The sequence below is a fragment of the Pongo pygmaeus genome, chromosome 12 (assembly GCF_028885625.2).
Source record: "Pongo pygmaeus isolate AG05252 chromosome 12, NHGRI_mPonPyg2-v2.0_pri, whole genome shotgun sequence".
NCBI classification, from domain to species: domain Eukaryota; kingdom Metazoa; phylum Chordata; class Mammalia; order Primates; family Hominidae; genus Pongo; species Pongo pygmaeus.
In genome coordinates this window covers 105,060,269-105,071,874 of record NC_072385.2, presented here as the reverse complement: position 1 = coordinate 105,071,874, position 11,606 = coordinate 105,060,269, and the positions used below count along the sequence as shown (strand labels likewise).

General features: G+C 43.3%; 1 protein-coding gene across 1 annotated transcript in view; it reads left to right on the top strand.

Annotated features, from left to right (window-relative positions):
* Positions 1-126: 126 nt before the first annotated feature.
* The window catches only part of WDR43 (WD repeat domain 43), a 75,274-nt gene continuing 63,794 nt past the window's right edge, over positions 127-11,606 (top strand). The window contains exon 1 of the mRNA XM_054474130.2: positions 127-411. The gene's annotated coding sequence lies outside the window, so the exon portion shown is untranslated. The remainder of the gene's footprint in view (positions 412-11,606) is intronic.

The following is an 11,606-nucleotide window of genomic DNA, read 5'->3' as shown; positions in this document are numbered from 1 at the left end:
GGCGCGGGAGCAACGGAGTCCTGGTTGAGTGACCAAGGAATATGTCCTCGCGCGCGGCCGCCGGTTTTCCTTTTCGGAATGTGGGTAAAGAATTTACCGCTAACAGACGTCCTCCAGGTTCGCTCGTGGACAGCAAGATTGAGAGACAAAACTTAACAAAGCGCTGTGCAAACTGAAATCCCAGGCTTAGCTCGCTAGTGTCTTGAACACGGAAGTCACCTAATCACCCCCAAGATGTAGGAGTACAGCTAACCCCCAGATGCATTTGACAGACGGCGTGGGACGCGCCACTTGCTGATTGGCTCTCCTTTCCCAGTTGACCGCGACATCCCCCAGCCCCAAGTTCCTTTTGATGGGGCTGTGACCACCTGCCGGTCTCCTCACCCACCCCTGACGCCCGGAGAGTCCGAGGTTGATTCGAGTACTCACTATGTGCTTATGTAACACATGTTTTCATTATTAAAATATAACTAGTTTACCCTCCCAAAACGAAATAGAAGTGTCTTAAAATGGAAACAGGTATCTTTGGAGGCCAGAGTTATTTAACGTTAAATATCACTAGCCTCCCAGCATTTTGGGAAGCCGAGGCGAGCGGCTCATTTGAGGTCAGGAGTTCGGGACCAGCCTGGCCACTGTGGTGAAACCCCGTCTCTACTAAAAATACAAAAATTAGCTGGGCGTGGAGGCACGCACCTGTAATCCCAGCTACTCGGGAGGCTGAGGCAGGAGAAGCTCTTGAACCCGGGAGGCAGAGGTTGCAGCGAGCTGAGATCTCGGCACTGCACTCCAGCCTGGGCGACTGAGCAAAACTCCTCTCGGGGGAAAAAAATTAGTCGGGCGCGATGGTGCACGCCTGTAATACCAGCTACAAGGGAGGCTGAGGCATGAGAATAGCTTGAACCCGGGAGGCGGAGGTTGCAGTGGGCCAAGATCGAGCTACTACTGCACTACAGCCTACGCGACACAGCAAAACTCTGTCTCAAAAAAAAAAAGAAAAGAAAAGAAAAGGAAAATCACCAGCCTATTTGTTGGACATTAGTTGACTGGGCAAAAGTTTATTGAGAGTCTGGCAATACAATACGAGGCACGTTAGACACTCATTTAAGTTTACAACAATTCTGTGTTAGAAACAAATCCATTTTATGAGTAAAAGAACTGGCCCAGGGAGATTAAATAATTTGGGGAAACCAGGAGTGGTGGCTCACACCTGTAACCCCAACACTTTGGGAGACCCAGGCCGGAGGATTGCTTGAGCCCAGGAGTTCAAGACCCACCTGTGCTACATAATAATAATAAGTTGGTCAAGATGCATAGCTGACAAGTGGCACGGCAGAGTTTCCTATTTGGTCAGTCTGGTTCAGCAGCCCATGCTCTTTGTACTGTAACACCGTTTGGAAAGACTGGTCAACAGTACAGTTGAACTTACAGTCCAAGTATATTCAAAGGGCTGTGAAGTCAATGTGAATTCTGTTTAAATTTGATGAAATAAATCTTGCTATTCTTTTTTTTTGTTTTGAGACGGAGTCTTGCTCTTGTTGCCCAGGCTGAAGTGCAATGACACGATCTTGGCTCACTGCAACCTCTGCCTCCTGGGTTCAAGTGATTCTCCTGCCTCAGCCTCCCGAGTAGCTGGGGTTACAGGCATCTGCCACCATGCCAGGCTAATTTTTGTAATTTTAGTACAGACGTGGTTTCACCATGTTGGCCAGGCTGGTCTCGAACTCCTGACCTCATGATCCACCCACCTCGGCCTCCCAAAGTGCTGGGATTACAGGCATGAGGCACTGCGCCTGGCTGTTATTACTTTCTAAGACATAAATTAATACTTTCTAATCAGCACTTTCTAGGACATCAGCCACCATGAACTCCATCAACAGGATTTCTCCCTTCTTTTTTTCCTTTTTGAGATAGAGTCTCACTCTCGCCCAGGATGCAGTGCAGTTGCATGATCTTGGCTCACTGCAATGTCTGTCTCCCAGGTTCAAGCAATTCTCCTGCCTTAGCCTCCCAGATAGCTGGGATTACAGGCGTGCACCACCATACCCAGCTAATTTTTGTATTTTTAGTAGAGATGGGGTTTCACCATGTTGGCCAGGCTGGTCTCGAACTCTTGACCTCAGGTGATCCACCCACCTCAGCCTCCCAAAGAGCTGGAATTACAGCCACGAGCCACTGCACCCAGCCAAATTTCTCCCTTCTAATTCTAAAAATGAATAAAGAAACTGCTCTCTCCACACCCCAACTGCATGTCTCACGTTGTGTAGTTTGCTTTTTAGGAAAAGTTCTTATGACCAATAGATTCCTGGAATCGTAGGCTTTTCTCACTACTTTTTCTTGTGATAGGCTTTTAAGACAAAAACTCATTTTTGGTTATAAAATTCTTGAAATTAAGGAGATTATCATTGCCAAACATGGGTCTGAGCCGGAACCTCCTGAACTCTAAGCCCTATGGTCGTTTTAAAAGTTATCATACCTACTTTATTATTTCTTGAGTATTATCAAATGCTACTTGGCTGTTATTTCAGAACGAGCAGGAATTGGAAAAAAAGAAAATACACTAACAAAATATGGGAAGTAAATTTACATATCTTTGATTTTTAAAACAAATTGTAAATGGAAAATGGCATCACTTTCTTTCTATTGTTTGAATAACAGCCACAATGTTATACATATTTTGTTTTATACACATCTAATGAAATACATTGAATGTTGCTGGCAGCAACGTTACTACATTTTGGAAAATAATATTATTTATTCGTGATCTTTCAGAGCATTGAAATTCTTAAAAAAGAAGTTACTATGTGTGCCTTTCTATTTCTGGCTATCCTTTACTTCTGTTTTCCTTATGAAATTGTCAACCTGCACTCTGAAACTATTATCTTGATGATGAATTTGTGATACATCATCAACTTATCATGTTTACTTACTTCATTTATTTACTGAGACGCAGCTTTGCTCTTGTCACTCAGTCTGGAGTACAATAGCGTGATCTCAGCTCACTGAAACCTCTGCCTCCTGGGTTCAGGCGATTCTCCTGCCTCAGCCTCCCGAGTAGCTAGGATTACAGGCCTGTGCCGCCACGCCTGGCTAATTCTTTGTATTTTTAGTAGAGACTGTGTTTCACCATGTTGGCCAGGCTGGTCTCGAACTCTTGACCTCAGGTGATCCGCCCACCTCGGCCTCCCAAAATGCTGGGATTACAGGCGTAAGCGACCGCGCCCAGCCCATGTTTACATTATAAGGCCAAGAAAAATACTGTTTCCTAGTGACATTTAGTCAAGCAATTACTTTAAAATCTGAATAGTTCTCAATAAATACCATGGCTGATGGCTGGCATTTTAAAATCTCCAAACAGGCCACCAGTTCTAGTTCCACAGGTGATCTCCTCTAGCTCTTTGCACATGCTTCTTCTCTCTATTTTGTGTAGTTTTCCCTTGTCCTCCAGCTATCAACCTCACATTACCACTGGAATGGTGGCTTTGTACCAATCCCAAAAGACCTAGAGTAGTGCCTTTCACTTGTGCTCCCAGTGGGTCCTGCCTGTTTTTGTTTTTATTTTAGAAATAGGGTCTTGCTCTGTCACCCAGGGTGGAGTGCAGTGGTGCCATCATAGCTTACTGCAGCCTCGAACTCCTGGGCTCAAACAATTGTCCTGCTTCAGCTTCCAGCGTAGCTGGGACTACAAGCATGTGCCACCAATGCCTGGCTAATTTTTTTTTTTTTTTAAGACAGAGTCTTGCTCTTGTCACCCAGGCTGGAGTGCAGTGGCACAATCTCGGCTCACTGCAACCTCCCCTTTCCGGGTTCAAGTGATTCTCCTGCCTCAGCCTCCCAAGTAGCTGGGATTACAGGCACCCGCCACCATGCCCAGCAAATTTTTGTATTTTTAGTAGAGATGGGGTTTCACCATGTTGGCCAGGCTGATCTCGAACTCCTGACTTCAGGTGATCCACCTGCCTCAGCCTCCCAAAGTGCTGGGAATACATGCGTGAGCCAGTTTTTCTGTCTTTTTGTTTTTTGTGGTTTTTTTGTTTGTTTGTTTTGTTTTGTTTTTTTTACAGGGTTTCACTCCCATCACCCAAGCTGGAATGCAGTAGCATTCTCTTGACTCACTACAAGGTCTGCCTTCCGGGCCCAAGTGATCCTCCTGACTCAGCCTCCTGAGTAACTGGGATTACAGGCTCACGCAACCACCCCCGGCTAATTTTCGTATTTTTAGTAGAGATGGGGTTTCACCATGTTGGCCAGGCTGGTCTTAAACTCCTGACCTCAAGTGATCCACCTGCCTTGGCCTTCCAAAGTCCTGGGATTACAGGTGTGAGCCACCGTGGTTGGCCATAATTTAAAAAATTTTTTTGTAGATGCAGGATCTTACTATGTTGACCAGGGCAGTCTCAATTCCTAGCCTCAAGCAATCCTCCCTCCTCAGCCTCCCAAAGTGCTGGAATTATGGCAAGAGTCACCACATCCAGCCAGAGTCCTGTCTTTAGATCTATCATGGAACATAGCATGCTATATGGAAATTGCTATTTATAATTTCCCAGGATAGAGGATATAATTGTTGGGGAGAAGACTATGTCTTGATCATCATTATAATTCCAGTGCCTGGCTCAAAACATCCCTCAATAAACATTTGTTGAATAAATGAATGAAGAAAGTAGAAAATGAGAAAATTAACAGCACTGATACCTAGACTACTATACTAAATAATGTATAAACATGGTGCAATTATATTTAATAGTTATCATGTATTTTGTTCTGTGTCTGTACATTCATTTAGTTTTTATTAGAACTGTTGAAGTTCACAGATTTTTTTTCTTACTGTATTTTAGCAAAATAGAAAATATCTACATCTAAGACTATATCTGCTTTTCTCCTGCTTTTTCACTTTATCCCCAGTTGCTGCTAAACTTGAATCTGGATCCTGTAGAACTTCTTCTCTAGGATTTACTGTTGTGTTACTAGAAACTGTAAATCCAAATTCAGAGAAGTTTAAAATCTTCTCAAACGTGTACAGACATCAAAGAAAAATTGATGATATTGAGAATTGGAGGGTCTTCTTACTTATCACCACCCACCACCACCACTCACTAAACCCCTTTTCTGTTCCTAAATTAGAGGATATTATACAGGATGAACCAAAACCAGTTTGTTAGCACATTGTAAGCCATCATTTTAGAGTTTCAAGAATTGATCAGTCCTTCCTCCTCCTGGAGAAGATCTTAGATCCTCTTTCCTTCTCATCAGGGTCCTTCTTTTGGAGAATGGACTGACTCTTCACCTCCATCCGTCCCACCCCTACCTAGTCAGGGTCCTGCTCCTGTCTGGGCTTCAGAGAACCTCCACACTGAGTTTCTCCTTTCCACCCTCCATCTCTTTCTCAGGTGCACCAACTCACCCTCAATAAGTCCTCTGGATTTTAAAGTTAGTTGTGAGACATTTAAGCTTTGTGTTTATGTTTGCTCTCTTTGTTCACCAAGCTTGTAATGAATGCACATAAAGTAATCAACTCCACTGCCAGTTGCGGTGGCTCATGCCTGTAATCCCAGCACTTTGGGAGGCCAAGGTGGGCGAATCACGAGGTCAAGAGATCGAGACCATCCTGGCCAACATGATGAAACCCTACCTCTACTGAAAATACAAAAATTAATTGTGTGTGGTGGCGTGCACCTGTAGTCCCAGCTACTCGGGAGGCTGAGGCAGGAGAATTGCTTGAACCTGGGAGGTGCAGGTTGCAGTGAGCCGAGATTGCACCACTGCACTCCAGCCTGGCGACAGAGCGAGACTCCATCCAAAAAAAAAAAAAAAAAAAATCAACTCATCTAAACTTTAAGTCTTAAAACCTTGGCAGCTTCATTCTTCATTCATTCACTCACTTTGCATAATTGACTCCTAATCATGCATATCTTACAACCAGAGGACTTATCTGGACACCCAGGAAAATTCTGTTCTAATCCTTCTTCTGTGTATTGCTGTTTTTTGTTTTGTTTAGTTTTGCAAAATTGTAGTCATGCCCTTTTTCTCTTCTTCTCATTCTTTACTCTTTTCTTGTTCTCATTCTTTATATTATAGATTATGAATGAGCATAAAAAACAGTAAATGCTTTGGCTCACACCTTAGCAAGACCATGTACAAGTGTCACCATGGTGAGCTCTCCTACTACAAGAAGTCTTGCCTAATTAAGTGGCTCTTGTTTGTGCTCTGTAAAGTCACGCAGTTTGGTAAGATTGTGTATTAGTTAAGATGCAGTTTAGCTGTAAGTGAAGTAGGAAATTCTGGGCTAAAGCGACACTCTGAAGTATCATTCTACACTTCATCCTATGCTATGGTCATTCTGTAGTGATCCTATACTCATGCTATGCTACATCCCAGTCAGTAAGAAGGGGAAAAGGAATAAAGTCATACCGCCTTTAAAAGTGTCTCTAAAAATGCTCATATTACTTCTGCTTACATTTCATTGACCAGAACTTAATCACATGGCCACATCCAGCTACAAGGGAAGCTGAGAAATTTTATTACAGCTGGACATAAGCCAGCCAAAACTGAAATTCTATTATTATTGAAGAAGGGGGGAATGGATTTGGGGCAATTAGCATTTTATCTTATGGGTGCATGCTAGCTAGTTTAGGTAATCCCCCATTGAACAAATATGTTGTATTCCAAAAACTTAGTTGTAAATAGGATCTTTGCAATCTGGTGTAAATAGTGGTTACATTCCCAGGTCTGTTCAAAAACCTATTTAGGGATAAAGTAGCTGAAACAGTGTTCATTTTTGAAAAAGCTAATAGAAAACTATTAAAAAGACACTTGAATCTTTTAAGCAAAAATTAAATATAAAATCCATATTTTCAAATCTGGGCACAATGGCTCATGCTTGTAATTCCAGCACTTTGGGAGGCCGAGGTGGGAGGATTACTTGAGGCCAGGCATCCGAGACCAGCCTAAGCAACATAGCAAGATCTCATCTCTATAAGAAATAAAAAAATTCCATTTTTTCAACTGTCTGCTAGACACCACCACCATCATTCAGCATGGGTCAAACTGGACTAACTCATCATTTTTACTTCTCCTTTGTTTTTCCTTTCTTCCAGTTCTCTGGAACCCTTGTCCCCAGATAGCCCCTATATCAGTAAAAATCATATGATTTTCTATCATTTCCAGGCTACAAAGTTTCAAATCACCTGTGATTCTTTTCTTTCCACCTCTCTTCCAACCCAGACAGATGGACATACACTCATACCCTCTGATCAGTGGCCGGCTCCTGTGGATTTCCTCCCCAGGTCCTCCGTAGGCACAATCATCTTCCTCACAGACTATTTGATAGTCACAAAGTTTGACTACTTTGGAACATGTGCTGAGAATCTACTGTGTACTATGCATTGCGCTAGGCAGGAGACACAGAGATTTGAGAGAGGGACAGGGACTAGGTCTTTCCCTCAAAGAACTCACAATCCGTTAGGGAAGATACAATGGTATACCAAGGTCAGAGTGGTGGGAGCTGCCTGCCCAGCATTCAGGCCATAAACAGGTGCACTGTCTGTGAAGAATTCGAAAACAACACTATAGCCAACAAGTCAGTCTGCTTCTTATAATCACTGTGTGCCACCAACTGTAAACAATGTCCGTGGTAAAATACTCTCCTCCAAAACTTTTAGTATTGGCTTAAGTTCTAAACACTGCACTTTGCTTACTACTACAGAGTTTGAAGTACATATGTATGTATGTGCATATGTAACCTATGCTTCTAATGAGCACATCTTAATTACTTATCCTTTGGTAAATTTTGTATTCTATAAGAAAGTTAATTCCGGCTGGACGCGGTGGCTCACACCTGTAATCCCAGCACTTTGGGAGGCCAAGGCAGGTGGATCACGAGGTCAGGAGATTGAGACCATCCAGGCCAATGTAGTCAAACTAAAACACAAAAAATTAGCCTGGCGTGGTGGCATGCTCCTGTAGTCCCAGCTACTCGGTAGGCTGAGGCAGGGGAATCACTTGAACACAAGAGGCGGAGGTTGCAGTGAGCCAAGATCGCGCCACTGCACTCCAGCCTGGTGACAGGGCAAGACTCCGTAAAAAAAAAGAAAAGAAAGTTAATTCCAATAATTTTTAATTATATAATTGGCCCTGACACTGTGGATGCAGTTCCAAGAGTTCTTTTTAAGTTCTTAAAGTTTCAGAATCATTTGAGCTTGCTATGAGCACACTTCATAGTCCCCCCGTGGTATTATATATGCCTGTGTTACAACAGGAGATTTCAAATAAGCAATAATAACACATCAATTATAAAGAAGCAGTGGCAGAATTTGAAGTACTTTCATCCTGTCACACTGTGACAGTTTGATGTTTTTATTTGTGTTTAAAATATTTTAACCATAGAGACATCTGAAAGTTACCTGGACATCTGAAAGTTACTCAAAGAAACAAAGGCATGGACAGTATTACAATTACTAAAATTTATTGAGAAACGGGATTTGTATGAATCTGACAAACTCATCTTTAAAACTTTTCTTAACTATTTGTATATATGTTGTTTAATGTAAAAGAAATTGTTGGCTGGGCACCGTAGCTCATGCCTGTAATCTCAGCACTTCGGGAGGCTGAGGCAGGCAGATCACCTGAGGTCGGGAGTTCAAGATCAGCCTGACCAACATGGAGAAACCTCTTCTCTACTAAAAATACAAAATTAGCTGGATGTGGTGGTACATGCCTGTAATCCCAGCTACTCAGGAGGCTGAGGCAGGAGAATTTCTTGAATCCAGGAGGCAGAGGTTGCAGTGAGCCTAGATCGCGCCATTGCACTCCAGCCTGGGCAACAAGACTGAAATTCCATCTCAAAAAAAAAAAAAAAGAAAAGAAAAAGAAATTGTTTAAAAATGCCAGGTGGGATGGCTCACGCCTGTAATCACAGCACTTTGGGAAGCCAAGGCATGCGGATCACTTGAGGTCAGGAGTTCATGGCCAACCTGGCCAATATGGTAAAACCCCGTCTCTACTAAAAAAAAAATACAAAAATAGCCGGACGTGGTAGTGGGCGCCTGTAATCCCAGTTACTCAGGAGGCCAAGGCAGGAGAGTCGCTTGAACCTGGGAGGCAGAGATTGCAGTGAGCCGAGATCAGGCCACTGCACTCCAGCCTGGGTGACAGAGCGAGACTCCGTCTCAACAAATAAAACAAAACAAAACAAAATTAAAGTGAATAAAATGAATACAAAGTTCAGTCTATCAACTGTGAGAAAATACAGATTAAGAAATCTAGCAGCACTGACTATTGAATGGGAATATGTGAAGATCAATTTTGCTGAAATCACAAATCTGCAGAAGTTAGAGGTTTGAAAACAAAACTAATGTTATTATTCATCACTGCAACAGACCAAATATGTAGATACAATCTCTCCCTCTTTTAAAAAAATTTGTTTTTAATTTTATGATTTAGACTCTGTGTCTCCCTCTGTTGCCCAGGCTGAATTGTAGAGAGGTGATCCTAGCTCACTGTAGCCTCGAACTCTTGGACTCGAGCAATTCTCTCACCTCAGCCTCACCAGTAGCTGGGGCTACAGGTACACACCACTATGCCCAGCAAATTAAAAAAAAATTATTATTATTTTTTCCTGAGACAGGGTCTCACTGTGTCACCCAGGCTAGAGTGCAATGGCACGATCTCAGCTCACTGCAACCTCTGCCTCTCAGGTTCAAGCGATTCTCCAGCCTTGGCCACCCGAGCAGCTGGGATTACAGGCACCCACCATCACGCCCAGTTAATTTTTGTATTTTCAGTGGAGACGGGATTTCACTATGTTGGCCAGGCTAGTCTCGAACTCCTGACCTCAAGTGATCCACCCGCCTCCGCCTCCCAAAGTGCTGAGATTACAGGTGTAAGCCACCAACCCTGGCCTAAAAAAAATTTTTTTTTAGAGATGGGGCCTCACTATGTCACTCAGACCGGTCCTGAGTTCCTGGGATCAAGTGATTCTCTTGCCTCAGTCTCCCAAAGTGCTGGGATTACTCCCATAAGCCACCACAACTAGCCCTGGCTAACTTTTATTTATTTATTTTTCTTGTAGAGACAAGGTCTCACTATGTTGTAAAAATGTTTTAATGTAATTAACAATATTAACCCACTTTTTTTCCCCTTTTTTTGTGCTGTGGTATCTATTATTAATTTATTTATCTGTTTTGACTGGCAGGGCTTCCTATGTGAAATTCAACAACAGAAAATTACCAGCGTATTTTTTTCATGATCTTTATTATTATTTGTTTCACGTTATGATTATTACTAAAAATATTTTTATTTTATAGAGAAGGAGGATGATTTTAAAAAGTTGACCCACTCAGGTGTTGGGTGTGCTAGCTACCACCGGAATGATTGGCTCTGGAACAGGCTCTTTTAATGCAGTATGGGGAATGAAATGATAGCAGTCTACATAGTGTGGACTCAGACAAGGATTCCCTAAGCAGGTGGGGCTTGAGTGGGGGATCAAGAAAGACTTTCTTGTAATTTTTATGTTGATATAATTTCTAAAGGTGCACAAAGGTCTCCCATACCTGTTTTCCACATTCACCAACTTTTTACATTTTCATCCCTTTGCTCTTTCTTTCCTTTTTCTTTTCTTTTCTTTTTTCTTTCCTTTCCTTTCCTTTCCTTTCCTTTCCTTCCTTCCTTTCTTTCCCTTCCTTCCTTCCTTCCTTCCTTCCTTCCTTCCTTCCTTCCTTCCTCCCTCCTTTCCTTCCTTCCTCCCTCCCTCCCTCCCTTTCTTCCTTTCTTTCTTCCTTCCTTTTTTTTTTTGACAGAGTTTCGCTCTTGTTGCCCAGGCTGGAGTGCAATGGCGCGATCTCGGCTCACCGCAACCTCCGCCTCCCGGGTTCAAGATATTCTCCGGCCTCAGCCTCCCGAGTAGTTGGGATTGCAGGCATGCGGCACCACGCCCGGCTAATTTTTTGTATTTTTAGTAGAGACGGGGTTTCTCTATGTTGATCAGGCTGATTTTGGACTCTCGACCTCAGGTGACCCACCCGCCTCGGCCTCCCAAAGTGCTGGGATTACAGGTGTGAGCCACCGCGCCCGACCCAGTTTGCTTTTTCATTATTTCTCTCTTTCTTTCTCCCTCTCCCTCTCCCACTCTGTCCTCCTTCCTCCCCATCTTTCTCTGTGCACACAACACACACATGAACATTTTTTTTTCTGAACCATTTGAAAGTAGATTAGAGATATGGCATCCCTTTATCCCTAAATACTTCAGTGGGTATATCCTAAGAACAAGAACAAGGCCGGGCGCGGTGGCTCACGCCTGTAATCCCAGCACTTTGGGAGGCCGAGGCGGGCGGATCACTTGGCTAACACGGTGAAACCCCGCCTCTACTAAAAATACAAAAAAATATTAGTTGGGCGCGGTGACGGGCGCCTGTAATCCCAGCTACTCAGGAGGCTGAGGCAGGAGAATGGCGTGAACCCCGGAGGCGGAACTTGCAGTGAGCCGAGGTAGCGCCACTGCAGTCCGGCCTGGGTGAAAGAGCGAGACTCCGTCTCAAAAAAATAAATAAATAAATAATAAAGAAAGAAAGAAAGAAAGAACAAGAACATGTTCCCACCTAACCACAGTACAGATT